Consider the following 25,112-nt stretch of genomic DNA (forward strand, 5'->3'; position numbering starts at 1 on the left):
GTGCAGGGCATGCTTTTAACAACCTTTATGTTTTTATTACAGTGAGAAAAACATCAGCCAACATCCTGACTCTGGCGAGACACAAAGCAAGGAAGACCATTAGGCGATCTACAGTCTAAAATAAATCAATGTACAGGAACTCCCCTGACAGAGATAGAGGTTGCATCCTACTAAGTACTGTAGGATGAGGAATCAATCACAGTGTGGTATAATGACCTCTATACTCCCTCCATCTCCATCGAGGAAGTCCACCCAGAGAGACTCCTGGTAATTGGACTAATGGATGACTGGAACAGGAACACAACCCTACCACAGCTCACCCAAACACTGCACCGCTGAATCTAATGGTTGAAAAGTGGAGAGTTAATCGGTATGATTGGATTTACTAAGTGTCAAATTGATTTTAATATGGCTAGTTATTAAAGCCTTTATCACTGTGGAGAATGACACATATGGTCAGAGAGCAAGCTGATACTATCATAGAAATTGAACTGTCAATGATTTTCTCTCTTTCCTTTAACCTCTCTCTCTCTCTCTCTCTCTCTCTCTCTCTCTCTCTCTCTCTCTCTCTCTCTCTCTCTCTCTCTCTCTCTCTCTCTCTCTCTCTCTCTCTCTCTCTCTCTCTCTCTCTCTCTCTCTCTCTCTCTCTCTCTCTCTCTCTCTCTCTCTCTCTCTCTCTCTCTCTCTCTCTCTCTCTCTCTCTCTCTCTCTCTCTCTCTCTCTCTCTCTCTCTCTCTCTCTCTCAACATGTTCCTGCTTATTTCATCTGAAGAGCTGAAGAGCTCTAAACCGGACATCTATTGATAAGACTCAGTAGTAAAAATGACCCAGTAATGCAGTAAATATTACCCAGTAATGTAGTAAATATTACCCAGTATTGTAGTAAATATTACCCAGTAATGTAGTAAATATTACCCAGTATTGTAGTAAATATTACCCAGTTATGTAGTAAATACTAACAAGTAATGTTTCTCTCCTGTGCCATCTTGTGCCATCCTGTACCATCCTGTACCATCATGTGCCATCCTGTACCATCCTATGCCATCCTGTACCGTCCTGTACCGTCCTGTACATGGTGTGTGTGTGCCTCTATAGTTGACAGATACTCAAAAAGCAGACACAGGACTGTGCACGGTGGAATTTAACACATTCACGTCTCATTAAGTCCTATTTTCAGCAGCATATAATAGTTAACCTCTTATGGCTGCAAGCCCGAGGTCGGTACACCTATGACAACATCCCCCACCCCCCCCCACACTGATTAGCATCGCTAGCATAGCGTCACAATTAAATAGTAGCATCTAAATATCATTAAATCACAAGTCCAAGACACCAAATGAAAGATACAGATCTTGTGAATAAAGCCACCATTTCAGATTTTTAAAATGTTTTACAGGGAAGACAAAATATGTAAATCTATTAGCTAACCATGTTAGCAAAAGACACCATTTTTCTTTGTCCACCATTTTTTCTCAACACCAGTAGCTATCACCAATTCGGCTAAACTAAGATATTGATAGCCACTAACCAAGAAAAAACCTCATCAGATGACAGTCTGATAACATATTTATTGTATAGGATAGGTTTTGTTAGAAAAATGTGCATATTTCAGGTATAAATCATAGTTTACAATTGCACCCACCATCACAAATCGACTAGAATAAATACACAGAGCAACGTGTATTACCAATTTACTCATCATAAAACATTTCTTAAAAATACACAGCACATAGCAATGGAAAGACACAGATCTTGTGAATTCAGACAATATTTCAGATGTTCTAAGTGTTTTACAGCGAAAACACAATAAATCGTTATATTAGCATACCACATATGCAAACGTTACCAGAGCATTGATTCAAGCCAAAGAGAGCGATAACGTAATCATCGCCAAAATATATTAATTTTTTTCACTAACCTTCTCAGAATTCTTCCGATGACACTCCTGTAACATCATATTACAACATACATATAGAGTTTGTTCGAAAATGTGCATATTTAGCCACCAAAATCATGGTTAGACAATGACAAAAGTAGCCCAGCTGGTCAGAAAATGTCGTGCGCCATATTAGACAGTGATCTAGTCTTATACATAAATACTCATAAACGTGACTAAAAAAATATAGGGTGGACAGCGATTGATAGACAATTTAATTCTTAATACAATCGCTGAATTACATTTTTTAAATTATCCTTACTTTTCAATACAGGTTGCGCCAAGCGAAGCTACATCTAACAAAATGGCGGCATAAGCGATTAACATTTTTCGACAGAAACACGATTTATCATAATAAATTGTTCTTACTTTGAGCTGTTCTTCCATCAGAATCTTGGGCAAAGAATCCTTTCTTGGGTCTAATCGTCTTTTGGTCGAAAGCTGTCCTCTTGCCATGTGGAAATGCCCACTGCGTTCGGCATGAACTGGAAACGTGCCCAGAGGTTCAAAGTGTCTCAGAAAGCAATGCCTCAAAATCGCACTAAACGGATATAAATTGCTATAAAACGGTTTAAATTAACTACCTTATGATGTTTTTAACACCTATAACGAGCAAAAACATGACCGGAGAAATATTACTGGCTAAACTAAAGCTTGGAAAAAGAGCAGGTCCGTGTCCACCTTGCATCAGGCGCAGCTGGAAAAGGGACACTACCTACACGTTGTGCTGTTTTATAGAGGCTCTGATTGCGCAATCGACTCCATTCAAAGCGTCACCACGTAATGACATCCAGGGGAAGACGTAAGCAGTGTTTGTATCCTCATAGCATTCACAGGGACCTTTAAACTGACTCCAGATCAGGGGCCAAGATGTCTGAAATCTGACTCCATGTCAGGGAAAGTGCTGTAGAATGAGTTCTGTTCCACTCAGAGACAAAATTTCAACGGCTATAGAAACTAGAGAGTGTTTTCTATCCAATAATAACAATAATATGCATATTGTACGAGCAAGAATTGAGTACGAGGCCGTTTGAAATGGGCACCTATTATCTGGCTACTCAATACTGCCCCTGCAGCCATAAAAAGTTAAATGCTTTTATAAAACATATTTGTAGGGCTTATACATGGAGTGAAAAGTAAACGTACATGTCACTCAGTCCTATTTACCAGCACCCCGAGCTGACAAGGTAAAAATCTGTCGTTCTACCCATGAGCAAGGCAGTTAACCCACTGTTCCCCGGGTGCCCAAAGACGTGGACGTCGATTAAGGCAGCCCCCCGAACCTCTCTGAGGGGTTGGGTTAAATGCGGAAGAGAAATTTCAGTTGAATGCATTCAGTTGGACAACTGACTAGGTATCCCCATTTCCCTTTCCCTTTCCAATAACACTAATGGTTAAATGGTTGTAGATCTTTACACTCCTACCTATACATGGGATGAAACTGACAGATATGGGCACTAATAAGTACCTAAATTGGAACATTAGTGTCTGTACAGTAACATGCTATAGATGTTACTTGTCTGAGTGAGGAAAAATGCTTTAAATTAAGATGACTCTATGTATTTTGAAAGATGAGACGTTGAAGATTATAATACATACCGCTTTGAGGTCAAACAAGCAAGCCAAATACCCAAATGTCGAAATGTGTTTAGTGAGTGTAGAGGGAGGGACGACCAGGGATGTTCTCTTGATAAGTGCATGAGTTGGACCATTTTCCTGTCAAAATGTAACCAGTTCTTTTGGGTGTCCGGGAAAATGTACGGATTAAAAATGTACTATTTTCTTCAGGAAAGTAAAAGTAAAAGTTGTCAAAAAAATAAATAGTAAAGTAAAGTACAGATTCCCCAAAAACTACTTAAGTATTACTTTAAAGTATTTTTACTTAAGTACTTTACACCTCTGAAAATTATCATAAAATCAACAGTGTAATGGTTGGATTCAGTCTTGTGTCAGTTGGACTGTTGTGTCCTCACCTTTGGTCTAATTATGTTCACATTATCTCATAACTGGTCCTTTCAATTGCTACCATGGTTATGCTTTTCATATTTCTACTGTAAGAAACATTTCAATTCAGCTCTATCCATGTAGTTCAATTCCCACAAGTGTAAAGGGTTAATACTTTTAATAGGAGTCATAATCATGGTTTAAATCGGAGTCATAATCATGGTTAAAATAGGAATCAAAATCATGGTTTTAATAGGAGTCATAATCATGGTTTTAATAGGATACATAATCGTGGTTTTAAAAGGAGTCATACTCATGGTTTTAACAGGAGTCATAATCATGGTTTTAATAGGAGTCATAATCATGGTTTTAACAGGAGTCACAATCATGGTTTTAATAGGAGTCATAATCATGGTTTTAAAAGGAGTCATAATCATGGTTTTAATAGGAGTCATAATCATGGTTTTAACAGGGGTCATAATCATGGTTTTAATAGGAGTCATAATCATGGTTTTAACAGGGGTCATAATCATGGTTTTAACAGGGGTCATAATCATGGTTTTAACAGGAGTCATAATCATGGTTTTAACAGGAGTCATAATCATGGTTTTAAAAGGAGTCATAATCATGGTTTAAATCGGAGTCATAATCATGGTTTTAATAGGAGTCATAATCATGGTTTTAATAGGAGTCATAATCATGGTTTTAATAGGAGTCATAATCATGGTTTTAATAGGAGTCATAATCATGGTTTTAATAGGAGTCATAATCATGGTTTTAATAGGAGTCATACTCATGGTTTTAACAGGAGTCATAATCATGGTTTTAATAGGAGTCATAATCATGGTTTTAACAGGAGTCACAATCATGGTTTTAATAGGAGTCATAATCATGGTTTTAATAGGAGTCATAATCATGGTTTTAATAGGAGTCATAATCATGGTTTTAATAGGAGTCATACTCATGGTTTTAACAGGAGTCATAATCATGGTTTTAATAGGAGTCATAATCATGGTTTTAACAGGAGTCACAATCATGGTTTTAATAGGAGTCATAATCATGGTTTTAATAGGAGTCATAATCATGGTTTTAATAGGAGTCATAATCATGGTTTTCAGGGTTTTAACAGGAGTCACAATCATGGATTGAACAGGTGTGTTGATCATGATTTTAATGCATTTAACAGGAGTCACAATCATGGTTTTAATAGGAGTCATAATCACAGTTTTCAGGGTTTTAACAGGAGTCATAATCATGGTTTTAATGGTTTTAATAGGAGTCATAATCATGGTTTTAACAGGGGTCATAATCATGGTTTTCAGGGTTTTACAGAGCGACTGTAGAAAGGTTAATTTGGCTGGTTGGGGGTGTAATGGTTTTACAGGGAGACCGTAGAAAGGTTAATTTGGCTGGTTGGAGGTGTAATTAATTGGTATAATGACTGTGATGTCACACAGACCGACTGAGCCTGCTCTGTGACACAGGCGTAATTACACCGACTCGGTCACCAAGGGAGACTGACATGGAACATGGAAAACATGTCTGTGTGTTCATGTGTGTACGTGTGTTTGTGTGTCTTTGGCGTTCTGACAGAATAATAAATATTAATGGAGTGACTGCATGATCTACAGGACCACTAAGAGGATCAAGTCTAACATGTGATGCTGTAACCTGATGCATAGGCTTTTGTTTTCTCATTTCTAATGCTCTGAGAGCATTAGTAGCAAGGTTGGAGTGTAGCAGACTGACAGAGGGGTGTGACAAAGAATGTTTGAGACCGACAGATAGACTGAGGGATGTGACAGAGGATTTTTTCAGACCGACAGATAGACTGAGGGATGTGACAGATTATTTTTGAGACCGACAGATAGACTGAGGGATGTGACAGAGATATTTTGAGACCTACAGAAAGCCACAATCAGACAGAAACACATGGAAACTCACAATACTTTGTTGGGGGCTGCCCTGCGTACTCGGAGGCCGAAAGGGTTGTGTCTGAGATCAACCTAGAATTTAAGGGATGCAGAGGTCTGGGTGGTAGGAAGCTTGGCGTGCTCATAGGGAACCTCAGATCGGGCATCTGAAATCGTAGGCCAAAACACAGGGATAGGGGTCAGGAGGACGTTTTTGGTGTTTTGCTGTGGGTTGCAAGTGTCAGTGTGTGCTGTGTGTGTGTGTGTGTGTGTGTCTGTGCTTGTGTGTGTATACCATGAATCTGTGTCAATATCTGCATGTCAGCATGGAAATACAGCTCCTCTATGTCTTCACCAAACAGAGAGGGTGTAACGGCTGTTGTCGGAATGAGACCAAAGCACAGCGTGGAAATTATTCATGATTTAATGTTCAAAAAACACTCAAACAAAATGACAAAAGGTGAAAATGAAAGCGCACAGTTATGTCATCAAAAAACACTAAACAAAAAACAACATCCCACAAAACCCAAAAGGAAAATGACAACTTATATATGATCCCCAATCAGGGACAACGATAGACAGCTGACCCTGATTGGGAATCAACCACACCAACATAGAAATAAGGAAACTAGAATGCCCACCCTAGTCACACCCTGACCTAACCAAAATAGAGACTAAAAACCTCTCTACGGCCAGGGCGTGACAGCATCCCCCCCCCCCCCCAAAGGTGCGGACTCCGGCCGCAAAACCTGACTCTAAAGGGGAGGGTCCGGGTGGGCATCCATTCACGGCGGCGGCTCCGGTGCGGGACGTAGACTCCCTCCCGCCCGCAGATCCCTCCGCTTTGGTGACGGCCCTGGTGCATGGACCTTCACTGGAGAAACCGGGCCGCAGATCATCGCCGGAGGAACCAGACCACCGATCATTGCCGGAGGCTCCGGACTGGGGAATGTCGCTGAAGGCTCCGGACTGGGGACCGTCGCTCGAGGCTCCGGACTGGGGACCGTCGTTGGAGGCTCCGTGCCATGGATCATCACTACAGGCTCCGGGCCATGGATCATTACTGAAGGCTTTGTGCCATGGATCATCACTGGAGGCTCCGGGCCATGGATCATCACTGGAGGCTTCGTGCCATTGATTATCACTGGAGGCTCCGGGCCATGGGTTATCACTGGAGGCTTCGTGCCCTGGATCATCACTGGAGGCTTCGTGCCCTGGATCATCACTGGAGGCTTCGGACCATGGATCATCATTGGAGGCTTCGTATGTGGAGCCGGAACAGGTCTCACCGGACTGAGGAGACGTACTGGAAACCTGGTGCGTGGAGCTGCCACAGGGCTTACCAGGCTGGGGAGACACACTGGAGGCCTGGTACGCCGAGCTGGAACAGGTCTCACCGGACTGGGGAGATGCACTGGAAGCCTGGTGCATGGAGCAGGCACCGGATACACTGGGCCGTGGAGGCGCACTGGAGGTCTCGAGCGTAGAGCTGGCACAACCCGTCCTGGCTGGATGCTCACTTTCGCCCGGAAAATGCAGGGCGCTGGCACAGGACGCACTGGGCTGTGAAGGCACACCGGAGACACAGTGCACAGAGCCGGCACAGGATATCCTGGGCCGAAGAGACGCACCGGAGACCAGGAGCGCTGAGCCAGCACAATCCGTCCTGGCTGAATGCCCACTCTAGCATGGCAAATACGGGGAGCTAGCACAGAGCGCACCGGGTTGTGAATGAGCACTGGAGACACAGTGCGCATCACTGCATAACACGGTGCCTGACCGGTCACTCGATCCCCACGGTAAGCATGGGGAGTTGGCTCAGATCTAAACCCTGACTCCGCCAATCTCCCCGTGTGCCCCCCCCAAATTTTTGGGTGGAGCGGCCTCTCGGGCTTTCGTCGTTGCCGTGACTCCTGGTCTCGTCGCCGTTCCCCCCTCGCTGCTTCCACCTGTTCCCATGGGAGGCGATACCTTCCGGCCAGGATCTCCTCCCACGTCCAGCATCCTTTGCCATCCAGGATGTCCTCCCATGTCAGGTCCTCCTGGCCACGCAGCTTGGTCCGTTTTTGGTTGGATATTCTGTTACGGCTGTCGTCGGAATGAGATCAAAGTGCAGCGTGTAAAGTATTCATGATTTAACCTGTTTGGGGTGCAGCCCGACACCGGTACACTTATGACAACATCCAGCTCAAGTGCAGGGCGCGAAATTCAAAAGACATTTTTTTTAAATATTTAACTTTCACACATTAACAAGTCCAATACAGCATATGAAAGGTACACATCTTGTGAATCAAGCCAACATGTCCGATTTTTAAAATGTTTTACAGGGAAGACAAAATATGTAAATCTATTAGCTAACCACGTTAGCAAAAGACACCACTTTTCTTACTCCATCAGTTCTTTACTCCATCAGTAGCTATCACAAATTCGACCAAATAAAGATATAAATAGCCACTAACCAAGAAACAACTTCATCAGATGACAGTCTGATAACATATTTATTGTATAGCATATGTTTTGTTCGAAAAATTTGCATATTTCAGGTATAAATCATAGTTTACATTTCAGCTACAATCAGAAATTGCACCGAAAGCAGCCATAATATTTACAGACACCAACGTCAAATACCTAATTACTCATCATAAAACATTTCTGAAAAATACATAGTGTACAGCAATTGAAAGACAGGCATCTTGTGATTCCAGACAATATTTCCGATTTATTAAATGTTTTACAGCGAAAACAAAATGTAGCGTTATATTAGCATAGCCACAATAGCCAGAAACACTTGGGCGCCGACGACCAGTTCACATGCACGACAGATATTAGAAATAGCATCATAAAATGTTTCTTACTTTTGGTGATCTTCCGTCAGAATGTTGGACAAGGTGTCCTTTGTCCAGAACAGTCGTTGTTTGGATCTGGAACGGCAAATTTCCCTCTTCATTTAGCATGGGCACTTGCCAAGTGCTACGGATCTCTCCAACGTCAACAAAGTCAGAGAACGGAACACGGCAAAACTCCCGAAAAAATTTAAATAATCTGATTAAACTATATTGAAAAAACATACTTTACGATGATATGGTCACATGTATCAAATAAAATCTAAGACGGAGATGTTAGTCGTCCATAACGACAGCAAAACAGAAGGTAAATCCATGTCCTCTTTCGCGCGCTCCAGAAACAGGAAGTGGACGGTCACGTCAAACAAAGAGCTTTAATTCCACCTCAGACCAAGATAAACACGAAAAAATTTTCTCTCACCGCCTCTTGACAACCAGGGGAAGGTGTATGAAGTGTATGTAGACTCTTACGTATCATGCCCATGTATAGGCAGGAAGTTGAACAGAGCATCGATTTCTGACATTCCACTTCCTGGTCAGGAAGTGTGCTGCAGAATGACTTCTGTTTCACTCAGAGAAATAATTCAAACGGTTTTAGAAACTAGAGAGTGTTTTCTATCCAATAGTAATAATAATATGCATATTGTACGAGCAAGAATTGAGTACGAGGCCGTTTGAAATGGGCACGATTTAACTGGCTACTCAATACTGCCCCTTGCAGCCATAACAGGTTAACCTTTTGTCAATAGGGGGAGCAGTTAGCATTTTTTTTTTCTGGGTGTTGCCAAATTAAACTGCCTCGTACTCAATTCTTGCTCGTACAATATGCATATTATTAATTCTATTGGATAGAAAACACTCTCTAGTTTCATAAACCGTTGGAATTATGTCTGTGGGTGACCCAGAACTCTTTCTACAGCGAAATCCATGACAGGTACTGCGAAGGTCTGAGAGCGAAGCTCTGGTCTCAGATCAGTTTTAAAGGTCTGTGTGTATCCTATGGAACGACATGAACTGCACCCGCCTTCCCCTGGATGTCAGTAACCAATGAGAAGTGGAATGGGCTTTCTACGTAGCTCTCAGAGGTTATAAAAGGCCAAGGAGTGAGGTGCGCCTTCTTTTCGACGCTGACCATTGCGCAGAGAAGGACCTCAGGATGCCATTTTCAAACGCTCAGTTATCAACCTTAGATGTATCCGTCTGTAATTTAATTCGATATAGGTGTTAGAAACATCATAACGAAGCTATTTTAAACCGAGTTATATCAGATTATGCGAGTATATTGCTATTTTTCAGAATTTCCTCAGTATTGCGTCTTGAGGATTTGGACACGTTGGGGCAAAATAGCTATTGTTAGCTATTGTTAGCTGCTATATCAGAAGTTGAATGCAACGTTTTACAACCAAGCAACGATTCTTTTGGACAAAGGACCACTTGGCCAAGATTCTGATGGAAGCTCGTCGAAAAGTAAGAGCTATTTATGATGTTATTCCGTTTTTATGTGGAAAAATGTAAACTCAATAATGGCGACTAGTGACGCCATTATTGCGGCACTAGTCTGGCTGTAACGCACACTGTATGTCTAGTAACGTTAATTTTAAAAATCTAACTCAGCGGTTGCATTAATAACTAATGCATCTTTCATTTCATGTCCAACCTGTATTTTTTTTGTCAAGTTTATGAATAGTTTTCGATAAAAATAGTTGTATTTTCAAGATGGCGCCGGGCAGATTGCTTGAGTAGTTGGACACTATTTCCATTGTGTAAGCACGATTTGTGCCGCTAAATATGCACATTTTCGATCAAACTCTATATGGATTGTGTAATATGATGTTACAGGAGTGTCATCGGAAGAATTCTGAGAAGGTTAGTGAAAAAATTAATGTATTTTGGTGATGATAACGCTATAGCTCATTTTGCCTTGAATCAATGCTCGGGTAACGTTTGCAAATGTGGTATGCTAATATAACGATTTATTGTGTTTTCGCTGTAAGACACTTTGAAAATCTGAAATATTGTCTGAATTCACAAGATCTGTGTCTTTCCATTGCTGTGAGCTGTGTATTTTTAAGAAATGTTTTATGATGAGTAAATTGGTAATACACGTTGCTCTCTGTAGTAATTCTAGTCGCTTTGGGGAGATTTGTGATGGTGGCTGCAATTGCAAACTATGATTTATACCTGAAATATGCACATTTTTCTAACAAAACCTTTGCTATACAATAAATATGTTATCAGACTGTCATCTGATGAGGTTTTTTCTTGGTTAGTGACTATTTATTTCTTTATTTGGTCGAATTGGTGATAGCTGGTGATGGAGTGGAAAAATAGTGGAGTAAAAAAAATGGTGTCTTTTGCTAACGTGGTTAGCTAATAGATTTACATATTGTGTCTTCCCTGTAAAACATTTTAAAAATCAGAAATGGTGGCTAGATTCACAAGAAGTGTATCTTTCATCTGGTGTCTTGGACTTGTGATTTAATGATATTTAGAAGCTACAATTTACTTGTGACGCTATGCTAGCTATGCTAGTCAGTGGGGGGGTGGTGGGGGGTGCTCCCGGATCCGGGTTTCTGAGGCAGTAAAAGTTAACCTGTTTGGGCTGCAGGGGCAGTATTGAGTAGCCGGATAAAAGGTGCCCATTTCAAACGGCCTCGTACTCAATTCTTGCTCGTACAATATGCATATTATTATTACTATTGGATAGAAAACACTCTCTAGTTTCTAAAACCGTTTGAATTATATCTGTGAGTAAAACAGAACTCATTTTGCAGCAAACTTGAAAAAAAAAAATCTGAAATCGATGCTCTGTTCTAGGGCCTGCCAATAAATGTCCTTGACATTTATTAGAATACATGCACTTCATACGTCTTCCACTAGATGTCGACAGGCAGTGAGAGAAGAAATGGAGTGTATAACTTGATCTGGGGTCGAATAAAAGCTCTCGGCATGACGTGTAACCAGTTTCCTGTTTTCTGGAGAGCGCGTGAAGGGACCTGGTTTTGCCTTCTGATAAGCTGTCGTTATAGACGACTAATATCTCCGGCTTTGATTTTATTTGATACATGTGACAATATCATCGTAAAGTATGTTTTTTCAATATAGTTTTATTAGATTATTGAAATTTATTCGGGACGTTAGGCGTGTTGCGTTGTGTGCCTTTGTTCAGGAAGGAGAGCTTCGCGCTACTTTGCTAGCTTTCCGTGCTAATTGACTGGAGAAGAGGACATTCTAAATCCAAACAACGATTGTTCCCGACAAAGGACCCCTTGTACAACATTCTGATGAAAGATCATCAAAAGTAGGACCCATTTTATGATACTATTTCATATATCTGTCGAACATGTGAAATTGTCGTTTGCGCCCAGATTTTGGGTACTCTCTCGCTATACCTAAGCTGGATGTCGTAATGAAGTTATTTTTAGAATTCTAACACGGCGATTGCATTAAGAACTAGTGTATCTATCATTTCCTATACAACATGTATTTTTTAGTAACGTTTATGTATAGTTATTTGGTCAGAATAGTTGAGTGCCATAAAAATATCCGCACATTCTGGGAAAAAGATGCTACGTTAGCACTATGTATAACCACTGATTTCAGCTCTAAATATGCACATTTTCGAACAAAACATAAGTGTATGTATAACCTGATGTTATAGGACTGTCATCTGATGAAGGTTTATGAAGGTTAGTGAAAATTAATATCTTTTGCTGGTTTATTCCCTATCGCTAACGTGCCTATTGCTAACGCTAACGTGCCTTGATGAATGAATGCGGTAGTGTGTTAGGCTATTGTAGTAAGCTAATATAATGCTATATTGTGTTTTCGCTGTAAAACACTTAAAAAATCGGAAATATTGGCTGGATTCACAAGATGTTTGTCTTTAATTTGCTATACACCATCGATTTTTCAGAAATGTTTTATGATGAGTATTTAGGTATTTGACGTTGGTGTCTGTAATTACTCTGGCTGCTTCGGTCCTATTTGTGACGGTAGCTGTGATGGTAGCTGCAATGTAAAACTGATTTATACCTCAAATATGCACATTTTTCGAACAAAACATAGATTTATTGTATAACATGTTATAAGATTGTCATCTGATGAAGTTGTTTCTTGGTTAGTTTGGTTGGTTCTTGGTTAGTTAGGTTGGCTTTGTGCATGCTACCTGTGCTGTGAAAAATGTCTGTCCTTTTTTGTATTTGGTGGTGAGCTAACATAAATATATGTGGTGTTTTCGCTGTGAAACATTTTAAAAATCGTACATGTTGGCTGGATTCACAAGATGTTTATCTTTCATATGCTGTATTGGACTTGTTAATCTGTGAAAGTTAAATATTTCTAAAAAATATATTTTGAATTTCGCGCCCTGCACTTGAAGTGGCTGTTGTCATATTGTGCCCGGCTTCGGGCTTGCAGCCCAAAGAAGTTAATGGTTACTGTGATATTGTGAAAGGCTGTGCTGGTAGGAGTGTTACTATGCACTGACAACCTGACCACTCAGTAAACTAGGTAGATTTAATTTTCAGTCATTAAACACACATTTAATCATACAGTTAACATGCCATTTAAAAAAAATCTAAATAATAAATAACACTGATACATCATGTCAGTGTCATCTCAGCTTCAGCCTGTCACCATTATTGATAAAACGTATTATCCGATGGCCATTTGCAATCTCCTGTTAATCCATGATTGTATTGATCATGATTACTGATCTCTCAAATTCAACCGATTACAATACACCACTGTTGTACCTCCAGTAACTTTACACAATGGGGGTTATCACCGGCACAGCCTGGTTGAAAAACTGAAGACCATAATCAGAGATGATGGTTTAACCTTTTCTCAATAGGGGGTGCTGTTTGCACTTTGTAAAAATGTCGTTCCCAAATTAAACTGCCTCGTACTCAATTCTTGCTCGTACAATATGCATATTATTATTACTATTGGATAGAAAACACTCTCTAGTTTCTAAAACCGTTTGAATTATATCTGTGAGTAAAACAGAACTCGAGTTGGAGCAATTTTCCTATGAGGAAGTGAGAAATCTGAAATCATGCAGGCTGTTCTGAGGTCAGTTTATTAATTTGCATGTCTTCTATTGGTTGAGATGCACTGCATACGCCTTCCCCTGGATGTCAGCAAATAGTGACAATTGGAATGGAGTTGCTAGGCAGATCTGAGGCCATATAAATGGGCTCGGAACGGGGGGTCCTCTCTTTCCTTCATTCGCCATGACGCAAGACAGACCTCAGGATGGCGTTCTAGAAAGCTCCCGTTATAGCCCTTAGATATATCCGGCTCTGATTTTATTCGATATAGGTGTTAAAGACATCATAATGTTGTTATTTTAAACCGAGTTATATCAGTTTATATCAGTATATTGCGATTTTCGGATATTTATTTGTGCTGCGTTCTAGTGAGTTGGGCACGTCTGGGCCACATGGCTAATGTTTACTGCTAATTCCAAAGTTGAAGGCGACAATCTACAACCGAGCAACAATTATTTTGGACAAAGGACAACTTGCCCAAGATTCTGATGGGAGCTCATCAAAAAGTAAGAACTATTTATGATGTTAATTCGTTGTTCTGTTGAAAAATGTAAAACTCATATTCCGCCAGTAATTTCGGTGCGGTCACGCTGTATGTCGTAGTAACGTTAATTTTAAAAATCTAACACAGCGGTTGCATTAAGAACTAATGTATCTTTCATTTGCTGTCCAACCTGTATTTTTTAGTCAAGGTTATGATTAGTTAATAACCTTTTCTCAATAGGGGGTGCTGTTTGCACTTTGTAATAATTTCGTAGAAAACACTCTCTAGTTTCTAAAACCGTTTGAATTAGATCTGTGAGTAAAACAGAACTCGAGTTGGAGCAATTTTCCTATGAGGAAGTGAGAAATCTGAAATCTGCAGGCTGTTCTGAGGTCGGTTTATTAATTTGCCTGTCTTCTATTGGTTGAGATGCACTGCATACGCCTTCCCCTGGATGTCAGCGAATAGTGAGAATTGAAATGGAGTTGCTAGGCAGATCTGAGGCCTTATAAATGGGCTGGCAACGTGGGGTCCTTCCTTTCTTCTCTTCGCCATGACGCAAGACAGACCTCAGGATGGCCTTCTAGAAAGCTCCCGTTATAGCCCTTAGATATATCCGGCTCTGATTTTATTCGATATAGGTGTTAAAGACATCATAATGTTGTTATTTTAAACCGAGTTATATCAGTTTATATCAGTATATTGCGATTTTCGGGTATTTATTTGTGCTGCGTTCTAGGGACTTGGGCACGTCTGGCCCACATGGCTAATGTTTACTGCTAATTCCAAAGTTGAAGGCGACAATCTACAACCGAGCAACGATTCTTTTGGAAAAAGGACAACTTGCCCAAGATTCTGATGGGAGCTCATCAAAAAGTAAGAACTATTTATGATGTTAATTCGTTGTTCTGTTGAAAAATGTAAAACTCATATTCCGCCATTAATTTCGGTGCGGTCTCGCTTTAACGCACGCTGTATGTCGTAGTAACGTTAATTTTAAAAATCTAACACAGCGATTGCATTAAGAACTAATGTATCTTTCATTTGCTGTCCAACCTGTATTTTTTAGTCAAGTTTAGGATTAGTTACTGATTAGATTAGGTGCCTCTCCCAAGATTTCTCCCGACATATTGTTGGCAGCTTGGCTACTATTCTCATTGTATAACCACGATTTGTGCCGCTAAATATGCACATTTTCGAACAAACTCTATATGTATTGTGTAATATGATGTTATAGGACTGTCATCTGAAGCAGTTTGAGAAGGTTAGTTAAAACCTCTTGAGCCTATGGGGGGTGCTATTTCGATCTTGGAAAAATTGGTCTCCAAATTAAACTGCCTCGTACTCAATTCTTGCTCGTACAATATGCATATTATTATTATTATTGGATAGAAAACACTCTCTAGTTTCTAAAACCGTTTGAATTATGTCTCTGAGTGAAACAGAACTCATTCTGCAGCACTTTTCCTGCCAGGGAGTGAGATTTCAGAAATCTCGGCCTCTGTTCCCAGGTCAGTTTATAAGTCCCTGTGAACGCTGTGGGGCTACAAACACTGCATACGCCTTCCTCTAGATGTCAGTAAGTGGTGACAATTTGAATGGAGTTGATTGCGCAATCTGGGACCTTATATTAGACCCTGGAGCGGAAGTACCTTTCTTTTCAACCTTGCGCTCGACGCAGAATGGACGTCGGACTGGCCTCCTTCCAAGCTTTGGTTTAGCCAGTTCTATATCCCCGGTCATGTTTTTATTCGTTATAGGTGTTAAAGACATCATAAGGTAGTTAATTTAAACTGATTTATAGCAATTTATATCAGTTTATTGCGATTTTCTGGCATTTCTTTGTGACGCACTTTCAAGAGTTGGACACTTTTCCGGTACATGCCGAACGTTAGTGGCCATTTCGACAGGACAAGAGGACATCTTTCGACCAAAAGACGATTAGACCGGAGAAAGGACACCTTGCCCAAGATTCTGATGGAAGCTCAGCTAATAGTAATAACTATTTATGCTGATAAATCGTTGTTCTGTTGAAAATAGTCAAACGCATAAAACGCCATTACTTGCAATGTAGCCTTGCGTTATCGGACCCTGTATTGCGCAGCAACGTTAATTTTAAAAATGTAATTCAGCGATTGCATTAAGAACTAATTTGTCTTTCAATTGCTGTCCACCCTGTATTTTTTAGTCAAGTTTATGATTATTTATTAATTAGACTAGGTGACTCTCCAAGATGGCGCCCGACATTTTTCTGGGCAGCTTGGCAACTTTTCTCATTGTATAAGCACGATTTGTGCCGCTAAATATGCACATTTTCGAACAAACTCTATATGTATTGTGTAATATGATGTTACAGGACTGTCATCTGAAGAATTCTGAGAAGGTTAGTGAAAAAATTTATATATTTTGGTGGTGATAACGTTATCGCTCTTTTTGCCTTGAATCAATGCAGGGGTAATGTTTGCACATGTGGTATGCTAATATAACGCTATATTGTGTTTTCGCTGTAAAACACTTAGAAAATCTGAAATATTGTCTGGATTCACAAGATCTGTGTCTTTCAATTGCTGTACGCTGTGTATTTTTAAGAAATATTTTATGATGAGTAATTAGGTAATACACGTTGCTCTCTGTAGTTATTCTAGTCGAGTTGTGATGGTGGCTGCAATGGTAAACTATGATTTATACCTGAAATATGCACATTTTTCTAACAAAACATATGCTATACAATAAATATGTTATCAGACTGTCATCTGATGAAGTTTTTTCTTGGTTAGTGGCTATTTATATCTTTATTTGGTCGAATTGGTGATAGCTACTGATGGAGTGAAAAAATGGTGGAGTAAGAAAAATTGTGTCTTTTGCTAACGTGGTTAGCTAATAGATATTGTGTCTTCCCTGTAAAACATTTTAAAAATCAGAAATGGTGGCTAGATTCACAAGAAGTGTATCTTTCATCTGGTGTCTTGGACTTGTGATTTAATGATATTTAGATGCTAGTATTTACTTGTGACGCTATGCTAGGCTATGCTAGTCAGCTTTTTTACTGGTGGGGGTGCTCCCGGATCCGGGTTTGGGAGGAACTAGAAGTTAACCTGTTTGGGCTGCAAGGGGCAGTATTGAGTAGCCAGATAAAAGGTGCCCATTTCAAACGGCCTCGTACTCAATTCTTGCTCGTACAATATGCATATTATTATTACTATTGGATAGAAAACACTCTCTAGTTTCTAAAACCGTTTGAATTATTTCTCTGAGTGAAACAGAAGTCATTCTGCAGCACACTTCCTGACCAGGAAGTGGAAAGTCTGAAACCGAGGCTCTCTTCTACTTCCTGCCTATAAATGGGCATGAGATCTATTAGTATACATGCACGTCATTCACCTTCCCCTGGGTGTCAAGAGGCTGTGAGAGAAGAAATGAGGTGATTATCTTGGTCTGAGATGGAACACATCATCTTGGAATGACGTGTCCCCCATTTTCGGTACTCTGAAGAGCGCGACGTGGACAGTGGGATTGCCTTCTCTTTAGCTGCCGTAATAGGCGACTATTATCTCCGGCTTTGATTTTATTTGATACATGTCACCATATCATCGTAAAGTATGTTTTTTCAATATAGTTTCATCAGATTATTGAAAATTTTTCGGGAGTTTTGCCGTGTTCCGTTCTCTTCCGTTTGTTGACATGGAGAGCGTCGTGCCACCTGGCTAGTGTGCTTGCTAATTGAAGAGGGAAAGTTGCCGTTCTAAATCCAAACAACGACTGTTCTGGACAAAGGACACCTTGTCCAACATTCTGACGGAAGATCACCAAAAGTAAGAAACATTTTATGATGCTATTTCATATATCTGTCGTGCATGTGAACTGGTCGTCGGCGCCCAAGTGTTTCTGGCTATTGTGGCTACGCTAATCTAACGCTACATTTTGTTTTCGCTGTAAAACACTTAATAAATCGGAAATATTGGCTGGAATCACAAGATGCCTGTCTTTCATTTGCTGTACACTATGTATTTTTCAGAAATGTTTTATGATGAGTAATTAGGTATTTGACGTTGGTGTCTGTAAATATTATGGCTGCTTTCGGTGCAATTTCATATTGTAGCTGCAATGTAAACTATGATTTATACCTGAAATATGCACATTTTTCGAACAAAACATATGCTATACAATAAATATGTTATCAGACTGTCATCTGATGAAGTTGTTTCTTGGTTAGTGGCTATTTATATCTTTATTTGGTCGAAATTGTGATAGCTACTGATGGAGTAAAAAACTGGTGGAGTAAAAAAAGTGGTGTCTTTTGCTAACGTGGTTAGCTAATAGATTTACATATTGTGTCTTCCCTGTAAAACATTTTAAACATCGGACATGTTGGCTGGATTCACAAGATGTGTACCTTTCATATGCTGTATTGGACTTGTTAATGTGTGAAAGTTAAATATTTTAAAAAATATATATTTTGAATTTCGCGCCCTGCACTTTGAGCTGGCTGTTGTCATAAGTGTACCGATGTCGGGCTTGCAGCCAGAAGAAGTAAAAAAATGAATATCTTTTGCTGGTTTATTCGTTATCGCTATTGTTGGCCTGAATCAATGCTGTTGTGTGGTTGGCTATTGTAGTAAGCTAATATAATGCTATATTGTGTTTTCGCTGTAAAACACTTAAAAAATCTGAAATATTGGCTGGATTCACAAGATCTTTGTCTTTCATTTGCTGTACGCTGTGTATTTTTCATAAATGTTTTATGATGAGTATTTGGGTAATTCACGTTGGTCTCTGTAGTTATTCTAGTTGCTTTGGTGAGAGTTGTGATGGTGGCTGCAATGGTAAACTATGATTTATACCTGAAATATGCACATTTTTCTAACAAAACATATGCTATACAATAAATATGTTATCAGACTGTCATCTGATGAAGTTTTTTCTTGGTTAGTGGCTATTTATATCTTTATTTGGTCGAAATTGTGATAGCTACCTATGCAGGAAAAAAATGGTGGGAAAAAAAAGTAGTGTCTTTTGCTATCGTGGTTAGCTAATAGATTTACATATTGTGTCTTCCCTGTAAAACATTTTAAAAATCAGAAATGATGGCTGGATTCACAAGATGTGTATCTTTCATCTGGTGTCTTGGACTTGTGATTTAATGATATTTAGATGCAAGTATTTACTTGTGACGCTAGGCTAGGCTATGCTAGTCAGCTTTTTTACTGATGGGGGTGCTCCCGGATCCGGGATTGTGATGAAGTAGAAGTTAATGATTAGATTAGGTGCCTCTCCCAAGATTTCTCCCGACATTTTGTTGGCAGCTTGGCTACTATTCTCATTGTATAACCACGATTTGTGCCGCTAAATATGCACATTTTCGAACAAACTCTATATGTATTGTGTAATATGATGTTATAGGACTGTCATCTGAAGAAGTTTGAGAAGGTTAGTTAAAAAATTAATATCTTTTGCTGGTTTATTCGTTATCGCTATTGTTGGCTTGAATCAATGCTGTGGTGTGGTTGGCTATTGTAGTAAGCTAATATAATGCTATATTGTGTTTTTGCTGTAAAACACTTAAAAAATCTGAAATATTGGCTGGATTCACAAGATCTTTGTCTTTCATTTGCTGTACGCTGTGTATTTTTCGTAAATGTTTTATGATGAGTATTTGGGTAATTCACGTAGGTCTCTGTAGTTATTCTAGTTGCTTTGGTGAGAGTTGTGATGGTGGCTGCAATGGTAAACTATGATTTATACCTGAAATATGCACATTTTTCTAACAAAACATATGCTATACAATAAATATGTTATCAGACTGTCATCTGATGAAGTTGTTTCTTGGTTAGTGGCTATTTATATCTTTATTTGGTCGAAATTGTGATAGCTACCTATGCAGGAAAAAAATGGTGGGAAAAAAAAGTAGTGTCTTTTGCTATCGTGGTTAGCTAATAGATTTACATATTGTGTCTTCCCTGTAAAACATTTTAAAAATCAGAAATGATGGCTGGATTCACAAGATGTGTGTCTTTCATCTGGTGTCTTGGACTTGTGATTTAATGATATTTAGATGCTAGTATTTACTTGTGACGCTATGCTAGGCTATGCTAGTCAGCTTTTTTACTGATGGGGGTGCTCCCGGATCCGGGATTGTGTGCAAGTAGAAGTTAACTTCTTATGGCTGCAGCCCGGCGTCGGTACACTTATGACAACAGCCAGCTCAAGTGCAGGGCGCGAAATTCAAAATATATTTTTTTTAAATATTTAACTTTCACACATTAACAAGTCCAATACAGCATATGAAAGGTACACATCTTGTGAATCCAGCCAACATGTCCGATTTTTAAAATGTTTTACAGGGAAGACACAATATGTAAATCTATTAGCTAACCACGTTAGCAAAAGACACCACTTTTTTTACTCCACCAGTTTTTTACTCCATCAGTAGCTATCACAAATTCGACCAAATAAAGATATAAATAGCCACTAACCAAGAAACAACTTAATCAGATGACAGTCTGATAACATATTTATTGTATAGCATATGTTTTGTTAGAAAAATGTGCATATTTCAGGTATAAATCATAGTTTACATTGCAGCTACAATCAGAAATTGCACCGAAAGCAGCCATAAAACTTACAGACACCAACGTCAAATACCTAATTACTCATCATAAAACATTTCTGAAAAATACATAGTGTACAGCAAATGAAAGACAGGCATCTTGTGATTCCAGCCAATATTTCCGATTTATTAAGTGTTATACAGCGAAAACAAAATGTAGCGTTATATTAGCTTAGCACAATAGCCAGAAACACTTGGGCGCCGACGACTAGTTCACATCTACGACAGATATATCAAATAGCATCATAAAATGTTTCTTACTTTTGCTGATCTTCCATCAGAATGTTGGACAAGGTGTCCTTTGTCCAGAACAGTCGTTGTTTGGATTTAGAACGGCAACTTTCCCTCTTCATTTAGCACGCGCAATAGCCAAGTGGCACGGATCTCTCCATCGTCAACAAAGTCAGAGAACAGAACACGGCAAAACTCCCGAAAAAATTTCAATAATCTGATTAAACTATATTGAAAAAACATACTTTACGATGATATGGTCACATGTATCAAATAAAATCAGAGCCGGAGATAGTAGTCGTCCATAACGGCAGCTAAACAGAAGGCAATCCCACTGTCCACCTCGCGCTCCCAAGAGTACCGGAAATGAGGGACACGTCATACAAAGAGCTTGTATTCCAATTCAGACCAAGATAAACACAACATTTCTTCTCTCACAGCCTCTTGACATCCAGGGGAAGGTCTATGAAGTGCACGTAGACTCTTACGTATCATGCCCATGTATAGGCAGGAAGAAGAACAGAGCCTCGATTTCAGACTTTCCACTTCCTGGTCAGGAAGTTTGTGCCAAATGAGTTCTGTTTGACTCACAGATATAATTCAAACGGTTTTAGAAACTAGAGAGTGTTTTCTATCCAATAGTAATAATAATATGCATATTGTACGAGCAAGAATTGAGTACGAGGCCGTTTGAAATGGGCACCTTTAATCAGAGCTACTCAATACTTCCCCTGCAGCCATAAAAAGTTAATGAAATCATTGTCCCTAGGCTAATGAAGTGTGTGGTGAATTGATGGGATTCGTCACTGGTGGTCATGTGAGGATGAGGATTATATAAACTGAGTCACAGATTGTATAAACCAAAGTATGAGTGTTTCAAGGTAAATCATTACAACACACACACTGTCACACCCTGACCATAGAGAGCCTTTTATTCTCTATGTTGGTTAGTTCGGGGTGTGACTAGGGTGGGTCATCTAGGTTGTTTTATTTATATGTTGGCCTGGTATGGTTCCCAATCAGAGGCAGCTGTTTATCGTTGTCTCTGATTGGGGATCATATTTAGGCAGCCATTTCCCCACTGTGTTTTGTGGGATCTTGTTTATGTGTAGTTGCCTGTGAGCACTCCATAGCTTCACGTACTGTTTGCTTTTTTCATTGTTTTGTGCGTTTCACAAATAAAAAGATGTGGAACCCATATCATGCTGCACCTTGGTCCGAATGTTATTTTGACGATTGTGACAGAAGATCCCACCACACCAGGACCAAGAAGCTTCCGGCGATGGTCCCCAGTCCAAAGCTTCCGGCGACGGTCCCCAGTCCAGGGCTTTCGGCGATGGTCACCAGTCCAGAGCTTCCGGCGACGGTTCACAGTCCAGAGCTTCCGGCGACGGTCCACAGTCCGGAACCTCCTACAACGGTCCACAGTCCGGAACCTCCTGCAACGGTCCACAGTCCGGAACCTCCTACGACGATCCACAGTCCGGAACCTCCTACGACGGTCCACAGTCCGGAACCTCCTACGACGGTCCACAGTCCGGAACCTCCTACGACGGGTCCACAGTCCGGAACCTCTTACGACGGTCCACAGTCCGGAACCTCCTACGATGGTCCACAGTCTGGCACCTCCTACGACGGTCCACAATCCGGGACCTCCTACGACGGTCCACAGTCCGGGACCTCCTGCGACGGTCCACAGTCCCGGAACCTCCTGCGACGGTCCACGGTCCGGAGCTTCCAGGCAAGGCGGCCAGTCCAGCTCCAGGGCAGGAACCTTCCTCTGCACCGATGCCCAGTCCATCACGGTGTCCAGTCCCGCTCCAGGGCAGGAGCCTCCCTCTGTGCCAGTGCCCAGTCCGGGCACGGCGTTCTACCCGGCTCCATGGCCGGACCCGCGCCAGAGCCGCCACCGATGCTGGATCCGCGGGATGTGCGGGTTCTTCGTCCCGTACCAGAGCCGCCACCGAAGCTAGGTGCCCACCCGTACCCTCCCCTATAGAGTCAGGTTTTGCGGCCGGAGTCCGTACCTTTTGGGGGGGTACTGTCACGCCCTGACCATAGAGAGCCTTTTATTCTCTATGTTGGTTAGGTCGGGGTGTGACTAGGGTGTGTAATCTAGGTTGTTTAATTTATATGTTGGCCTGGTATGGTTCCCAATCAGAGGCAGCAGTTTATCGTTGTCTCTGATTGGGGATCATATTTAGGCAGCCATTTCCCCACTGTGTTTTGTGGGATCTTGTTTATGTGTAGTTGCCTGTGAGCGCTCCATAGCTTCATGTATCGTTTGCTTTTTTTTACTGTTTTGTGCGTTTCACGAATAAAAATATTTGGAACCCATGTCACACTGCGCCTTGGTCCGAATGTTTTTTTGACGATCGTGACACACACACACGAGCGTGGACACACATGCATACAGCTATATAAACAGGACCATATTAGGACGATATATCAGGATGTATTAATTTACTGCAGTGGGCTAAATCAGGGTCACACAGAGTGTTTCTTGGTAGTCTTTAAACAAATCTACCTTGAAACAAAAGTATACACCTTCCACTCGTGGCTTTTGGCTTAAAGAAAAGAAGACCACTGTATCGTGTCAGATATAGGGTTGAAATGTATTACATTTTGAGTTTGCAATCCAATTATACACTTAATACGCATCACAAAAGACTGAAACACTGTATAACAAAATCCTTTGACATAGAAATGCCATATTTTAGACTGCAGGGAAGGACTACAACGGTACTACAACGTGACTACAACGGGCCTACAACGGGACTACAACGGGACTACAACGGGCCTACAACGGGACTACAAAGGGACTACAACGGGACTACAACGGGCCTACAACGGGACTACAACGGGCCTACAACGGGACTACAACGGGCCTACAATGGGACTACAACGGGACTACAACGGGACTACAATGGGCCTACAACGGGACAACAACGGGCCTACAACGGGACTACAACGGGACTACAATGGTACTACAACGGGCCTACAATGGGCCTACAATGGGACTACAACGGGACTACAATGGGCCTACAACGGGACAACAATGGGACTACAACGGGCCTACAACGGGACTACAACGGGCCTATAATGGGACTACAACGGGACTACAACGGGACTACAACGGGCCTACAACGGGCCTACAACGGGACTACAACGGGCCTACAACGGGACTACAACGGGCCTACAATGGAACTACAACGGGACAACGACGGGCCTACAATGGGACTACAACGGGACAACAACGGGACTACAACGGGCCTATAACAGGCCTACAAAGGGCCTATAACGGGCCTACAACGGGACAACAACGGGCCTACAACAAGACAACATCGGGCCTACAACGGGACAACAACGGGACTACAACGGGCCTACAACGGGACAACAACGGGACTACAATGGTACTACAACGGGCCTACAACGGGACTACAACGGGACAACAACGGGACTACAACGGGACCACAACGGGACAACAACGTGACTACAAAAGGCCTACAACGGGACAACAACGGGACTACAACGGGACAACAAAGGGACAACAACGGGACTACAATGGGACTACAACAGGTCTACAACGGGACAACAACTGGACTACAACGGAACAACAACGGGACTACAACGGGACCACAACGGGACAACAACGTGACTACAACGGGCCTACAACGGGACAACAACGGGACTACAACGGGACAACAAAGGGACAACAACGGGACTACAACGTGCCTACAATGGGACAACAATGGGACTACAACGGGACAACAACGGGACTACAACGGGACTACAACGGGCCTACAACGGGCCTACAACGGGACAACAACGAGACTACAACGGGACAACAAAGGGACAACAACAGGACTACAATGGGACTACAACGGGACAACAACGGGCCTACAACGGGACTACAACGGGACAACAACGGGCCTACAATGGGACTACAATGGTACTACAACGGGACTACAATGGGACTACAACACGGGCAAACACACAGCGTCAGTTGTTCGTTGTTATTTGTGATGGTTATCACATTTACTAGTTGTTGAGCGCATACAATGAAGTTGTAAAACTCTCTCTCTCTCTCTCTCTCTCTC

The sequence above is a fragment of the Salvelinus namaycush genome, chromosome 23, assembly GCF_016432855.1.
Source record: "Salvelinus namaycush isolate Seneca chromosome 23, SaNama_1.0, whole genome shotgun sequence".
NCBI classification, from domain to species: domain Eukaryota; kingdom Metazoa; phylum Chordata; class Actinopteri; order Salmoniformes; family Salmonidae; genus Salvelinus; species Salvelinus namaycush.